General features: G+C 51.6%; 1 protein-coding gene across 2 annotated transcripts in view; it reads right to left on the bottom strand.

Annotated features, from left to right (window-relative positions):
• ESRRG (estrogen related receptor gamma) overlaps positions 1-15,941 on the bottom strand; it is a 113,160-nt gene that overhangs the window by 64,358 nt on the left and 32,861 nt on the right. The window contains exon 1 of one of the 2 annotated variants that reach the window (XM_078858157.1): positions 5,323-5,555. The exons of the other annotated variant lie outside the window; for it this stretch is intronic. The gene's annotated coding sequence lies outside the window, so the exon portion shown is untranslated. Of the gene's footprint in view, positions 1-5,322; positions 5,556-15,941 lie in introns of those variants that run through there. 2 annotated transcript variants of the gene reach the window in all.

Genomic DNA, 15,941 nt, shown 5'->3' with positions numbered 1-15,941 from the left:
CTACCTCAAGCACCATAAACACTCCACGTGACCAACACCTACCTCAAGCGCCATCAACACTCCACGTGACCAACACCTACCTCAAGCACCATAAACACTCCCACGTGACCAACACCTACCTCAAGCACCATAAACACTCCCTCGTGACCAACACCTACCTCAAGCGCCATCAACACTCCACGTGACCAACACCTACCTCAAGCGCCATCAACACTCCCACGTGACCAACACCTACCTCAAGCGCCATCAACACTCCCATGAGACCAACACCTACCTCAAGCGCCATCAACACTCCCACGTGACCAACACCTACCTCAAGCGCCATCAACACTCCCATGAGACCAACACCTACCTCAAGCGCCATCAACACTCCCATGTGACCAACACCTACCTCAAGCGCCATCAACACTCCCATGTGACCAACACCTACCTCAAGCGCCATCAACACTCCCACGTGACCAACACCTACCTCAAGCGCCATCAACACTCCACGTGACCAACACCTACCTCAAGCGCCATCAACACTCCCACGAGACCAACACCTACCTCAAGCGCCATCAACACTCCCACGTGACCAACACCTACCTCAAGCGCCATCAACACTCCCACGAGACCAACACCTACCTCAAGCGCCATCAACACTCCACGTGACCAACACCTACCTCAAGCGCCATCAACACTCGCACGTGACCAACACCTACCTCAAGCGCCATCAACACTCCACGTGACCAACACCTACCTCAAGCGCCATCAACACTCCCACGAGACCAACACCTACCTCAAGCGCCATCAACACTCCACGTGACCAACACCTACCTCAAGCGCCATCAACACTCCCATGAGACCAACACCTACCTCAAGCGCCATCAACACTCCACGTGACCAACACCTACCTCAAGCGCCATCAACACTCCCACGTGACCAACACCTACCTCAAGCGCCATCCACACTCCACGTGACCAACACCTACCTCAAGCGCCATCAACACTCCCATGTGACCAACACCTACCTCAAGCGCCATCAACACTCCACGTGATCAACACCTACCTCAAGCGCCATCAACACTCCCACGTGATCAACACCTACCTCAAGCGCCATCAACACTCCATGTGACCAACACCTACCTCAAGCGCCATCAACACTCCACGTGATCAACACCTACCTCAAGCGCCATCAACACTCCCACGTGACCAACACCTACCTCAAGCGCCATCAACACTCCCACGTGATCAACACCTACCTCAAGCGCCATCAACACTCCCACGTGACCAACACCTACCTCAAGCGCCATCAACACTCCACGTGACCAACACCTACCTCAAGCGCCATCAACACTCCACGTGACCAACACCTACCTCAAGCGCCATCAACACTCCCACGTGATCAACACCTACCTCAAGCGCCATCATCACAGGTGTACTTCTACCGATACCTGTTTACCAACCAAAGCATACCGAGTCACGACGACATCTGCGGACCACCACCCATCAACAGCAGTGTGTCACCACCGCGTGTGTGCCGGCAACAGCAATTAACCCACCGACACACCGCTACTACCACAAGCCTCTTGCATGTTTTTTTTTGTATTGGCACGAACACAACATCTACCTGATAGCATGTCACCGTAAAAAAATTAAGCACACACAAATATATCTCGCCCTTTACCTGTTTCTGTTGCAGTTCTTTTTTAAATAAAAATTCCAAAGAACAATGCGCACATGTGTTGTCTGCATCACAATCACATTAAAAGCCGTGAACGTGGCAAGTTACATTTTATCAAGTGAAATCTTGCGGTGCTATGTAAGAGAAAAACCCCAAATTCAAAAACCTGTGTGGCGCAAATGAAATTACGAGGGTTCAATAAAATGTGTAAATATTTTATTACCATATTCATCTTTTTGACTGAAACTATTTTCTTTTGAAATTGCGGGGGCAACTGTTTTGCTGGTGGGGGGGGGCGTGGGGGTTCGAAGCACGGGGACAGACCGGCAACGCAGCTCCCGCGAACGAACGAGCGAGCGAGAGCGGCCGGCAATGGCTCGCGGGAGGAGGGGGGTCGGTGACGAAGCCCACGGTACCGTCGGACGACGAAGAGAATGGAACCCAGAGCGGAGTACCCAGGCATGGTGCGACTAAGCGCGCGTGAACAGGGAGGCCCGGAGGCATCGGGGCAGCACGTGGCAGCATGGGGCGGCACGGCGTGGCACGGTGCAGAACGGGGCAGGTTTGAACATCCTAGAAGGACATTTCCCAAATTCCACGCAAAGGAATGCGTCCATGGAAACAGGGGCTGCATCATAATAGTTAAGAAAGTGAGTTCCATTTTTCCCAGAAATATCTGAGTGTTGTATTGATCAGTGATACCTCCACAGCATTGACTAAACTTCAGCCAATGCCACAAATGTGTATCAACTTTACGGCGCAAATTATCACTGCTGTTAAAAATAATACAAAAACTAAAATATATTCATTTAAAAGGTAGAGATTTGTTTGCGCTTCCACAAGAGTCTTACCTTGATCATTGAGCACAGAATGAGATTTCAGATAAAAAGTATAAATCTGACACGATGCAGGCGGAGCACCACGTGTGGGTCCACCTTCACCAGGCCCCTTCTGGGGGCGATGTTGCCCTCTCCTCCAGAGGCAGCGAGACCTCGCAAGAAGAGTTTTTATTTTATTTCAACAAACGAAAAAAGGTGATTTTCTTTATTAACCGTTTACCCACAAAACGTATAACAGTTTGGGAATTACGACTACTTCACCACGTTTGGATAGCGAATAAAACAATCGGAATAATTGTAAATTACCAAATTGAATGTTTACTGCTGTTTTCCTGCTTTGTGACACCAATGTCGCAAATCTCAAGGTTACAAAAACGCTGCAGCACAACAAAGTTCGAAATGCTCAGGCGATTGTGAACAAATGTCTTCCAAACCTATGGAGCGTTGTATTTTAGATTTCAAAGAGCATAAGTGTGCAAATCCCCAGCTCGGCGATTGACGGTCATCACACCGACGCAAACCCACGAAATCAGGCTCCATTCACAGATGATCGTGCCTTCATTTGTACTTGTAAGTGCCGCGGATGAAAATCCCTGGGTCTCTCATTCTCGGGAACAGATGAGGAGATGTGGACGATTTTGGGGAAAATATTTATGTATGTTGAACTGCTTTAGCACCGTACGTAGCCAACCGCACTAATCAGAGGTGCGGGGGGGGGGGACAACAAACTAAACACAAAAATCATTTCTAAAGAAATGAGTTTTGAATCGAAATTTTAAAAGTGCATAGGTCCAGTGGCTTCCAAATATCAGAAGGGAGAGCTTTCCAGACGACCGCAAAAGCGCATCTGAAAGCGCGCGACGCACGAATTCGCTATCGTCGGCCGCGTCGCACCATTGCAACCACCGCCGTTTGGGATCTGGAAAAATCCAAAAAGAGAGCTTGTCGATTGTGCTCGGAGGGCATAACACGCGGCTCACGCGTCGCTCAGGCGCGGGCGGCCACGCGGCAGGAGGCCCTCGGCGAACTCGCGCGGCTCCGAGCGCGGCACGCGCCCACTCCACGTGCTTACGTGGGCGACAGTTAGAGGCAGCTAAAGCTGCCACGGTCATTACCGACAGGGCAACCATCTCTACCTCCACTCCCACTTGCACCGAACCTCTGGTGCACAGAAAAAAAAGAAAAAAAACCCTCGACAGATGAATCAATGGAATGAGCGCGCGGATATTAACAAGTTGCACAGGAGCTTGCGAAGGTGGCTTGCATCCAGTGCAGTTAAATTGGGTAGCAGTGGAGAACAAGAGGGAGTGGCAGGGGATATGGTGGGTTAGCGGGGGTAGTCGAGAAGAGGCCATAAAACTATTCCAAACTTTTACGAAACACCAACCAGACATTCTCACACTCTCAATACATACTTTCTTACACTCATCCCCCTACAACACACCCATCTACCCCCTACCACACACCCCTCTCTGCCTTAAAGCACACCCACTCAATCACCTACCACACTCCCCCCTCACCCCCCCTCTCACTCCTCCCTCACTCCCCCCTCACTCCCCCCTCACTTCCCTCCCAAACTCCCCCCTCACCCCCCTCACTCCCCCCTCACTCCCCCCTCACTCCCCCTCACTCCCGCCTCACTTCCCTCACACACTCCCCCCTCACTCCCCTCACTCCCCTCACTCCCCCCTCACTCCCCCCTCACTCCCCCCTCACTCCCCCCTCCCTCCCCTCACTCCCCCCTCACTCCCCTCACTCCCCCCTCACTCCCCTACCACACTCCCCCCTCACTCGCCCCCTCACTCCCCCACATTCCCCCCTCATTCCCCTACCCCCCTCCTTCACTCCCCCCTCATTACCCCCTCACTCCCCCCTCACTCCCCTCCCACACTCCCCCTCACTCCCCCCTCTTTCCCCTACCCCCCTACTTCACTCCCCCCTCACTACCCCCTCACTCCCCCCTCACTCCCCTCCCACACTCCCCTCCCACACTCCCCCCTCACTCCCCCCTCACTCCCCCCTCACTCCCCTACCTCCCTCCCTCACTCCCCCCTCACTCCCCTACCCCCCTCCCTCACTCCCCCCACACTCCCCCCTCACTCCCCTATCACACATCCGTCCTCTGTGTTGTTATAACTACCATGGTTATTAATAAATCATGATTTGCAGAATTAAGATGTTTTTGTTTTCATCGACTGTAACGTATTCGCTAAGCTTCCGACACCTTTAATGACATTGCTAACATTATATTTTGAAGAGTCGGTTTCAAGTCATACATAAAATAACACTTCGGCTGCGATTTTTAATCTGACGGATGCTTTCAGTTATACTTTAAAAATTAGCTATCATACCTACGCCATAAAAAAGAGATATTCAAAACATTATCAAATTAGCTTTAGCAGCTTTCAGTAGCTAAAAGCAGCTACTGTGGCAAAAATTCCGTTTGAAGCTTTACTTGAACGTAATAGGATTTAATAGTACAGAAAAATGGCATTAAACACCAAAAAAAACCCGCATGAGGCTAAATGCAAAGAGGCACAGCAGGGCGGACTGCCCTTCTTAGAATCCGGCAGCCTGTGTGGAGACAGCCCCAAGGGCCCTCAGCCTCGACCTTCGCCAACACAAGAGTGCACTCGCACACGGCCTCCCTCTCTGTGCAAACGCAACGAACGCGCAAAAGACAACAATACGCAACTTCGTCTCGTCGACGGAGCCCGCCTATCGCAGCGCGCAGGGGGTGAGGGGTTGGTGCAAGAGAACCTCGTCAACCAACGGCTGCTGTCTGCCGCGGCACGAAGGGCAGCGGCGCTTTTTGACTCACGGCTCGGTGCTGCGGCGGCGTCCGTGAGAGGCTTTACGCAGGGGCCCCGCACCCGTCGGTCCCAGGCGGTGTCCGCCCCGGTCCCCTCCCCTGCTGCCCCCCTCCTCGCCTGGCGAGCGGCCAGCGAGTTTTTGATCTCAACGCCGAGCAACTCGGACGACGGAGACTGCGCTCCCGTGCGCCATGCCGCTTCCTTCCCAAGCCAGGTGTGCTAATGCGCTCAACTAAAGGCTCTGTCCCTCCAATCGCCCCCACACCCCCTCAACAGATTGCTATCTGCAGGCGGGTTTTTGTTGTTCTTTTTTTGGTTTCCTTTCCTGCTCTCGCCGGATCCCACCAGCTGGAATCTCTACTCGCCTTCAGCCTCCTGCTCACACTGTGCAGCCAAACAAGCTGTCGGCATGTCAATCTGCAGGAACGCTCTGCAGCGGAGTTGCTCGTTTGTGATAGCGACGGCAAAGCAAACCTAAGGCACTAATCTTCCTGGTCTATTGTTCTCCCCGGCTAAGACCCACACGCACTCACACACACACTAAACTCTCCCTACCACACACACACGCGCGCGCGTAACGCACACACACACACGCGCGCGTAACGCACACACACACACGCGCGCGCGTAACGCACACACACCAATGCTTTCTCAAGAAACAAAAGATTATGTTTGGGTACAAACTGTGAGAATCCCTGCCAATTCTAGCCTCGACCTGACTTGGTCAGCTCAAGCAGCAAACACTGACACGCATATGTGTACAACAAAGACAAAGATCCCCCGAGTAGCCTGAACAGACTGTTGGGGCAAGTGCTGTTCGCGAACACCTATGAACGCTTGCACGGCACACGATGGGGGTGGGTGCCCTGAACCACGCCCAGCCGCCTTTGCCTCCCTAGTGGCGATGTTTACACATCGTCCCAGGTGCTCATTGTAGTCCACCGAGGGTAGGCCCGAGAATCGGTTCAGGTAATCGTCGCTGTTGTTGTCTGTGAGCGGGAATCCAATTCGGGTCGACGGTTTCGTAGCACAAAGTGACAACCACTACACGAACTTAATCATGCGCGTAGGCATACATACGCTCGTACACACACACAGAGAACACAGAACAGTACAGACACGCATGAAATATAGGGAGCAAAAAACTTTGCATGAATTTTTTAAAAAACAACAATCGTGCAGCAGGCGGCGGATGAGTGAGCGAGCGCGTAGCGCGTTCCGTCGCTGGCGCGGGGGAGCGACACGGACGCGTGGACGTCCCCGCGGAGGAAGGCGCGGCTCAGCCTTCCGCCACCACAGGCTGGCACTTGATTGATGCGAAGGAGAGTGCATCATGTGGTGCCCTGGTGCGGTGTCCACGCCGTGCCCCGCGGTGTGCCTCGCTTCCCCGGCTGAGACGTGCTGGCGTACGGACGGGGGCCCGGCGTGGTGGCAAACCGAGCGGCAGCCGGTACCTGGAGCCGCGCCACCTGACCGCCGGCGCCACGCACTCCCTAACCCGCGCCTTGTCGCAGCTCGATGTGGCTAAGCGCTGCCTCATTACGGCTTCTCCGCGCGCATCTTGCACCGTTGGCCATGAGCCGGTGGTGGGAATTCCGCATTCTCACGACGGGAACCCAGCCTCTCTGCAAGAACACTGCTGTCGACGTCCCACACCGTGGTGCTTTGTTTGATGAACGAGGCTCGTGTCGCGATGTGGCGAGACTACGACCAATCACGCGACGCAAGATCCACGATAATCCTCTCGCCCGTTTTGCTAAATTGTCAAACCGTCGCGTGGTTATCATTCGGCGTTTTCATTTCTCTTTAAACGTTTTGGCTTCCCGGCACACAAAAAAAATTATACTCATTGCGATACTGTACGAGATGAGAAAGTTTTTTGTTATTCCCACCGCGATGACCTGGGTGGATTCCTGTCTGACTGGTTGCACCCCCCCACCCGCTCCCGAGTGCGCTCGCGCGTTCTGTGAGCAGACGTCATCCCGCAAAGCCGCCGCATCGAGCCCGCTTCGTGTGTGCTGGCGTCGCGGGGAATCCGCTCGCTGGCCGATCATCCACCGTACGCTCACGAAGCATTACGACTGAACGAGAGCACGAAGGGGTGAGGAAGGCCAGGGAGGCCAGGAGGGCCGGGGAGAGAGAGAGAGTTATACAGGGCATGCAACGGAGAGGGGAGAGAGAAAAACGGAAAGAGGAGAGTGCGGGAAAGAGACGAGCAGTGGGAGACAAGATTAGGGCGGGCGGGCGGGGGCGGCAAGAGAGATTGAGACGGGAAAAGAAGAGGTGGGAATAGGGGGAGCGAGGGTTAGAGGTGAGGGAGAGGGACGGAGAGAGGGGACGGGAAGTGGGTGAGGTACAGTGGAGGGAGGAGAGCGGGCAGAGGAATTGAGAAACATATCGAATTAAAGACAAAGCGAGAAATCGAGATAAATTGCGACATATTGTACAGAGAAAGCAAGCGAAAGGTGGAGAGAGAGAGAGACAGCGCTCTATATAATAAAAGGGTTCACGGCTGGCTGGGAGGGATGGACGGTCACGTCCAAAGGACGTAGGGTTGCTAGTATTTATGAAAAACACTCACTCAATAATTAATAAAGGTAAACAAACAGCATTTACATAACGTCATTTTTGTAGTTTGTTAAATCACGTCATTATTATTTGTATAACTGACAGCGTGTACGTTATAAACATTATAAATTGTAATGATCAAAAATAGCTACGTTGAAGCAGGCTTCATGTCGAATGGACTAGAGTTAAGATTGTAAGTGCTGTACTGGATGCGTTATGTCTACTAGAGGTACACGTTAACGCACAAGACCAAGACAAAACCAAAACATGCTTCGTACAATTTACACACGTATGGGAAATCCGATATTTCGATAATCGTATCGCAAACTCTGATATCGCATCACATCCTGAAAAATCGTATCAGTTCAACGTTATCCTTCACTGAGATTTGTTCTTTAAACTTTCCTGAGTTCGTAGAGTCATACAAGTCAGGGCGCCCTTTTATAATTTAACACGGGGAAGCGTTTCGATTTAAAGCTTTCGTGACTGCAGGGATCCATCTTCTTGGTTCTTTCGGTAAAGTCACGTGAGGACGGCTGCTTGCGTTGTGGCCGAAACGTCGTGAGAATTGTATTTTATTATGTTTTATTTTTATTATTTTATTATTTCCCTTCTACGTGACTTTACCGAAAGAACCAAGAAGACGGGAAAGAGATTTACGTCACTCCACATTCATGACACGCACTGCTCGGAACACCTGCGATGAGGCTGGAGTTCAACGATTCCAAATTGCCTTCATCATCATGATCATCATCGCCGGATTCCTCTGGAACAACAAAGCGCAGCGCGCACGAGGGCTAATAAATGGGGCAGCCGAGTAAGTGGCCGCAGTGCCCACTCCAGCCAAGGCAACTGCTGCCCTCGACATCGTCGGAGCCAGTGCACCGCCCACCGTGACATATTTGCCAACCGCACAGTCTCAGGCGAGCACTCGGTAAAAACTCACATCGTGTTACATCTACACGCCAGCAGTTGGGCGGGTGGTGGGGTGGTTTGTCCACCATACACATCACTTGCTCCTCACGCTCCACCTGGGTTCCGCGACGTGCATCATCTGTCCGGCTGCATCGACGCAAAGGCACCGGCACCAAGGGAGGCTCATTCCCCCCGGCATCGCGAGCTGCGGCGTGAGAGCACGTGGGCGAGCAGATCCAGAGGATCCGGGAAGCCGCGGCGTGAAAGTGTTCTGCCAGTGTGTCGTACGCGTGTTCAACACGTAGGCTTTCGCGATCAAATTCTATCCATAATGGAGGCTTTACGGGTTAGATCGCGTACATATGAAATGTGTCGTTAAACCCGCAACAGCCAATTGGCAAGGTTCGTCACGTAAACAAACATGCCAATTCGTCACTCGTTCAGCACACCGCTGTGTTGTTTGATAGTCAACAATACTCTGGCTGTCCGCCTGGTGATGCTGGTTGTAATTGTTGGCGAAACGACTCGAATTGTAAATGTTGTGGGCTTACTCTCCAACACGCCGGTGTGTGCGTAACCGTGACAAACCTTGCGAATTGGCTGTGTCGGGTGGTGGCGGGTTTAACGGCACGTTTATACATTTACGTGATCTAACCCAAAAAAACTCGATTATGGTGTACGTTTGAGTGTTGGACTGTACATAGCCAAGCATGTTAATTGGAGGTGTGCGGCAAGGGTAATAAGCTAAACACCTAAAGTTTAACACGTCGGCTTTCGCGATCAATAACCCCAAAAAACCTCTATTATGGATAAACTCAAAACGCAGTTCTTCTGGTGGGTACGATAGGACTCTTTTCAGTAATTTGTAAATGGTATAGTTATATCACTGCAATCTCACTCGACTGAAACCAAGGCCACAACGGAGAATTTAAAATCTTTACTCTTTGGTTCTTTCGGTAAAGTCACGTAGGTATACAATTAAATAAATCTAATTTGACAAAACTGGACGTGAAGCCAGGAGCAGAATATGGGCTATAAAAAGTGTGCACAGTTCCATACTTGTTACTTTACTTTCATTAACATCCATGTCAATTAATGCCAAGCCGTGTGATAACTAAGTCGACAATTGTGCGAAAGAGATGGGATTCGAAATAATGGTCAAACGAGTGTCACCTTTTCCGCGTCTCCCGCTCCGCAGTATTTCACTCCACCACGTGTCTGTGTGTGATTGTGTGCGCGCGTCTGGGGCGTTTGTGTAACTCGTCATCGTTGCATCTTGCATCGCAACACTTTAAAGAGAAGTAATATAATCAACGAGAGCTGTTTTGTCGAGGCCAGCAGGTGCCCTGCAGTGCCTGTGTGTGCAGGTATCGCTGCGTAAGCTAAATGCCGTGGTCAGCGAGGCTGTGATGCGTAGATTTCAGGGAACACAATGTGCGTGCAGCGCTCAGTGTCCCACAGAGCCAACGAAGGGTCACGGGTGCTGTAGAGGGCACGCGGTGCGGTGAGGGTGGGCGGTATCTGAGCGGGGGTGGGCGAACGACATCGAATGGGGTGGGGGGGGACAGCCCCGGGAGCGCTTTCCCTTAACCGTTGTCGAGCGGCAATCACTTCACGCTCAAATTCAGGGAATCTCACGCAAGAGGGCGCCCTGTCCGTTCTCGCTCACGAACGCCACAGAGGGTGGGGGGGTGGGTGGTTTTGCCCAAGCGATCGGGGCCGTGGGCTCGAGCCGAGGAAGGCACGGCACGTCAGACCGCAGCCTTGGCTCGCGCGCGCCAGGCGACCCCGAGAGCCGAGCCGAACCACCGAGAGGGTCACAGCCGCAAAAACCGCATGCCGCCACGGGTAAAACGGCGGCGCGGCGTGGGGCTGGGGGGGGGATGGACCGCTTACCAGCAGCAAGCGCATCCCGTAACGAGCGAGTCGCCCATCAGCCTGTCATCCCCTTGGTAAATGGCTTACAGAATCATAAAAACACACTTTTGACCGCTAATAAATTACTGCTGGGCTGGAGGGGGTTGTCAGCTCTGCCAATCCGTAATGGATGGGAGCAGTGAACGGTCGTACGCCAGCGCAACAAAGGCACCAGCGACGGCGCTGATTGAACGGAAGCTCAGCCTACAGGGGTCCGCTGGCATGATAACGGAAATATTTTATTTACCACAACTGTTTGACAAATTGGTCTAACATTCATATTTCTCGTGTAACATAAGAGGGCCTTTCAATGGATTCCATTTTACTGCCTTTGAAATCCATCACTAAGGGACAGTGCTTAATCTGTCCCTTAAAGTTTCTCCACATAGAGTCCACACAGGTACTGTATAAAGTACGATATCGTACTATTTGGTTATTTCGGTAAAGTCACGTAGGTATAAAATAAAAGAGTATTAATTCCTGCAGCCACGAAAGCTTCAAATTACGATTTCGTAAAATTTCGATTTAAAGCTTTCGTGACTGCAGGGATTCATCTTCTTGGTTCTTTCGGTACAATCACGTAGAAGGGAAATAATAAAATAATAAAAATAAAACATAATAAAATAATAAAAATAAAACATAATAAAATACGATTTCGTACTTTACAAAGGGCATTGCTTTCTTTTAGGTAATACATCGAGCACCTTATACGATATATTTGAATAATCAAACCTCTCATTCTGCTCATGCGTGAATGTTGTTTTTGAGCTGAGGAGCTGCTCTACGTTTGGCGTTATCTGTGTGGTTGTGTACCCGTCAGGCTACTGTCTGAACGCGTGGCTGTGTGATCTGCACCGTTAAGTTTCACGATGTGAGCCTCCACCACTCGGATTCATGACCAACCGTGATCTATCCACTGCTGAATGAAGGTCTCCACCCCACATTGTTGGCTATGCCTCACAGTCCCGCGATGCCACAATTCATCTCGCTCCTCTGCATGAACTCATCCAATCACTCCATCTCTGCAATGGACATCCTCTCAGGCATGTTCCCGCCTTTGGCTGCCATTAATTCACCAGTCTCATCAATCTGCCATCATCCCTTAGAGCGATGTGTCCCGCCCGAGCCCACTTACTTCCCCTAACAGTCAATACCGTGCCTCTCATTTGCATTTGTTCCCCAATCCGCGTGAGTTTGCTTCTGTCTCTCGGTGTAGCTCAAAGCATGCGCCCCTCTCCATGCTTTGAGCACTTTTAACCATTTGTTCCATGTTTATCTTTCTGATCCACGTCATGGCCGACAGCGGGACCAATGGAAATTAACTACTAGAAATACTGCGATTGAACAACTTAACACTGATTCAGACGATGTCTGCAGCATTTAAGAGTTTACATGAAAGGCATTCAAATGTAACCGTGTTTATTTTATTTCAGGTGATACAGAGATCTGAAGTAACTAAAAATTCGATGTGATTTGTGAAATGGAATTTCACGTCACTGTCTCTCCCTTGACTCGCTGAGCTTGCGACTGGCAGGTGAAGGAACATCCACTGTTGGTGTTGTTTCCTTTCATTCCAGAAGCCTGTAATGTTTTGATCTTGTAATACCTGCTACGTTGCTCAATACACAAAATCATATTTTAGTTTTTTTTTATATCAATAGTGGTGAGCATTGTTGTGTCCGGTCACGCCTTTAATCACGTATTTTATTTTACTGTTTAGGTTTGTCAGTTTGTGCTGATATAGCGTCTTAGTCTTGCAATTGCAGCCTCATTCCGCCTGCTTGACTGTGTCCCAAGATGTGGGCACTGGGCCGCCACCAACAATGAATAGCGGCCTCGACAACTCGGGCAGTCAACTCCGCACTGGATCCCAAAAGCTGAGCAGGTTTTGAGCCTGGATTGGGACTTTTTTAAGTGACCGCCATGCACAACACAGGTTGTCTTAGGCTTTGGACCTATGTGGTACAGTCGGTAGGGGGAAATGCAGCAACATACATTGTTGCACTGTACTTCTTTGCTCTCACGGACACATTTATTGTCAAAAACCCGAACTGAAGTATGGTCAAATGACCCCCATGACCAGCAAGACATGTAGAGGCCCTCCTCCAGCATTGGAGTGACTAAAAATGCGGTACATGTACATAGCGCAGTGTATCATGGGCTCACCAATGCGCCCTGCACCAAAACACCAGCAATCCACGCTGCAGAAACAGCAGCAATCCCATGGCCAACAGCTATCTGCTCGCCGGCCTCTAATCGGCCTCATCTAAGGTGATCACTGAATGGCGTGGACATTTCTCCGTGTCACGAACAGGAACAATGCACACAAGGCGAGCGTGGTTGCTCTTTGAGAAGTGTCACGAAGTTAGCGCACGAGGGGTTCGCCCGCTTTCTGAAAAAAAATCTGAATATATTACGTCATCACGTCTCACTAAAAAGACGCACCATTTCATTCCTGCACACTGCATTGCCTGGCATTACAGATTACATTTTGTGTGACCTGAATCAAACATGCAAGGTAAGTTACGTGAATTGGCGGTTCACCAATTACCAATTTTCAGCAGTAGCGAGCAAATGTTTAAAAAGCATGCGCTTTGGTTTCTCTGGAGGTTTGTCAAACGCAACCCGAATTGCGTACTCGAGTGTGCATCGGTAGCTCGTGTGTGGCTCTGCTTTAAACGGAGCCAGCATTGTCCGAGCGGTCGACCACGAGCGATAGTTGACCACCACGAACCAACTCAACTTGTCACCGCTGGTTTCTCGAGTACCGAGGTCAAAGCCCCCGACCCCTCGAAGCCACCACCCCCAAAGCTCGCTCCACACACACCCCTTCACATGGACCCTTCACCATTACATCTTCATCTCACTCCTCATCCCTGCCAGCGGAATATTAATTCGGCTCAAACACGCACCCAGCCGCGCTGGTGGCGTGCCCAGGCTGGGCTCAGTTGCTTCGCTCTCCTGCCACAACATTTACAACTCTTGGAATGTTTTATGCGCGCCGTAACTGGGAAATGCAAGAAAACACAGCTGTTTTTATGGCTCCCGTTAGAGGCGGTGTGGCTGCCACCGCTCGGCATGCTAAAATAAACAACGTAAACTAAGGGCGAGGAGACGCGGAGCGGTGCCCCCCCGCAGCTCGCAGTGACAGCCGCGTCGCAGCCGCTCGCTCCGCGCAGCGCCGCGGCCTCTCCATCACGACGGAGCCGCGCGCGCCACAGCGATTACGGCGTCGGGGCTCCGGCCACCGCGCGCGCCGACTGTGAGATTCCATCTGGGCAGTCAGATGGCATGATCGGCAAGAGACCTGCCCACGTGTCGTCACATCACACGGCGCCAATCTGGGGCCATCGGGCTTCCACTGCTGCGCCGTCCCCCCCCACCTCCCCCCTCTTTTAAAAGCCTATTAAAGGGCTCCCGGTGTGGGCGCTCCCCGAGTACATTGTGTAATGGAAAAGTTAATTTATGGCATATTACTCCCATTACTGTCATTAATACGAGCGGAATCGGTGTGAAATTAAAGGCTGAACTTTGGCGGTGAGAACGTCGTGCTCGGATCCACATGGGGACAGGGCCTCCGGCACGCGCGATGTGTAATTACCTTCCCCTCCATTTAAAATTTGGCTCCTTTGTTGACTGTCAGCACCGCGAAGCGCTGCGGCTTCCAAGGGGCCGAACTTATTTCTGCCTTCAAAACAACTGCGGATTTCGCATCGCGGTCCCGAGGCCCCCCCCCACCGACCAGTCGCGCGGGTAAAACAAGCACATTAACATTCACATGCCAAGCTCAGTAGCTGCAGAGCTCGGATATAGCCAGAGATCGTTCTAGTGAGGTCCCAAAAAATAAAATTTCAACATTGTACTTCGTTGTTATTAGCAGCAACATTAAAGAAACCGTTCATCACTTCCTTAATCCTCCCACTCACAAAGCAGCACATCCCTCTGTTTTGACTGATAGACCAGTTTAACTCATGCCCTCTGATTTATATCTGAGCGCGTTTGTGCTTTCCATCACAAGTGCTTAAACGGCCTCGACTGAAGCCAAAGCACAATTACTTTGCGTGAGAAATAAAGTTTTCACGAAAGGACTTACGCCGTGCTTTGCAGAGGCACTTAATGTACGACCAGCAATGGAGACCGCAAATGGCCGCGTTACTTTCATATCACAGACATTGAAGCAGCTCATATCTGGCTGATTACATTAATCATTTTTTTGCAGAATATGTACGTGCATAAAACGCGTGGATTTTTGTGTTTGTTTCATATATGTCAAGTTCGTGGAGAAGCGAACGTGCTGGGCGATGGACCGTCATCACCCGGACTGTTCAGCTGACCACCTGCCGGATAATAACCTGCCCTCCGTTGACAACGAGAGAAGAAAAGAAAAAGAAAAAATACGACGTGCCCAGGTAAGCCACGGTGGAAGTGTGACAACGCTCTGTCACGACGCGGGCGACACGCACCGCGACAGGAGCCGCGAACGAGGACGTCTCAAGCCGCGCGCGTGTGCGCCAGCCCCAGGCTCGACGACTGCCCCCCCACCCCGCTCGGCGCCTTCGTGCACAAAACACGGGGCGACCGAAAATCCGGTGCAATCTGCCGAAATAGCTCGCCGAGCAGCGTCCGGGGGGTGCGTCGGGGTCGCAGCAGCCGTCACATGATGATGTAGCGGCTAATTTTGCGGATTCGGTCCCGGTAGTGTCCGGCGGTCGCTGTAGAGCCGGAACCATGCAGGACTTTCATTAAGTTTGCTCCTGGCGCGCACACTAATACGTCCCTCCATACCATCCTCTTATTTGAAACAGCACTACGAAACTTTGTTGGGGGGGGGGGGTAGGGGTTCTCCCCCCCCCCCCCGTCTGTGTGACATGTAAAGCCGGAGCGGTGTACGCTGGAGGGTTGTTTACACTGCTGGGGAATGTCCATCGATATAAACTTGTTGCGTAAATCTCGCGCGCGCGGCGCACGGCGCTGGGACAGGCGTGGCGACGCTGCGCCGAGGCCGTCCAGCCGACTGTTGTTGTATCCCGCGCGTCCAAAAACAACCGCGGCGACATTTCACGCGAGCGCATTGTTGTCACAATTTACACGCCCCCCCCCCCCCCCCGTGAGTAGTAATAATAACAACTGACAGCCGTGTAAGTGTATGTAAGGCTGGGAAATAATTTTAACAAGTACTAACCAGGACCCAACGTCTGCGGTACGGGCGCATCAAAATAACGTAATC

This window comes from Lampetra fluviatilis, chromosome 7 (assembly GCF_964198595.1).
Source record: "Lampetra fluviatilis chromosome 7, kcLamFluv1.1, whole genome shotgun sequence".
Lineage (NCBI taxonomy): Eukaryota > Metazoa > Chordata > Hyperoartia > Petromyzontiformes > Petromyzontidae > Lampetra > Lampetra fluviatilis.
Note: the sequence above shows the minus strand (reverse complement) of the source record. Positions and strands in the feature narration are given on the sequence as shown.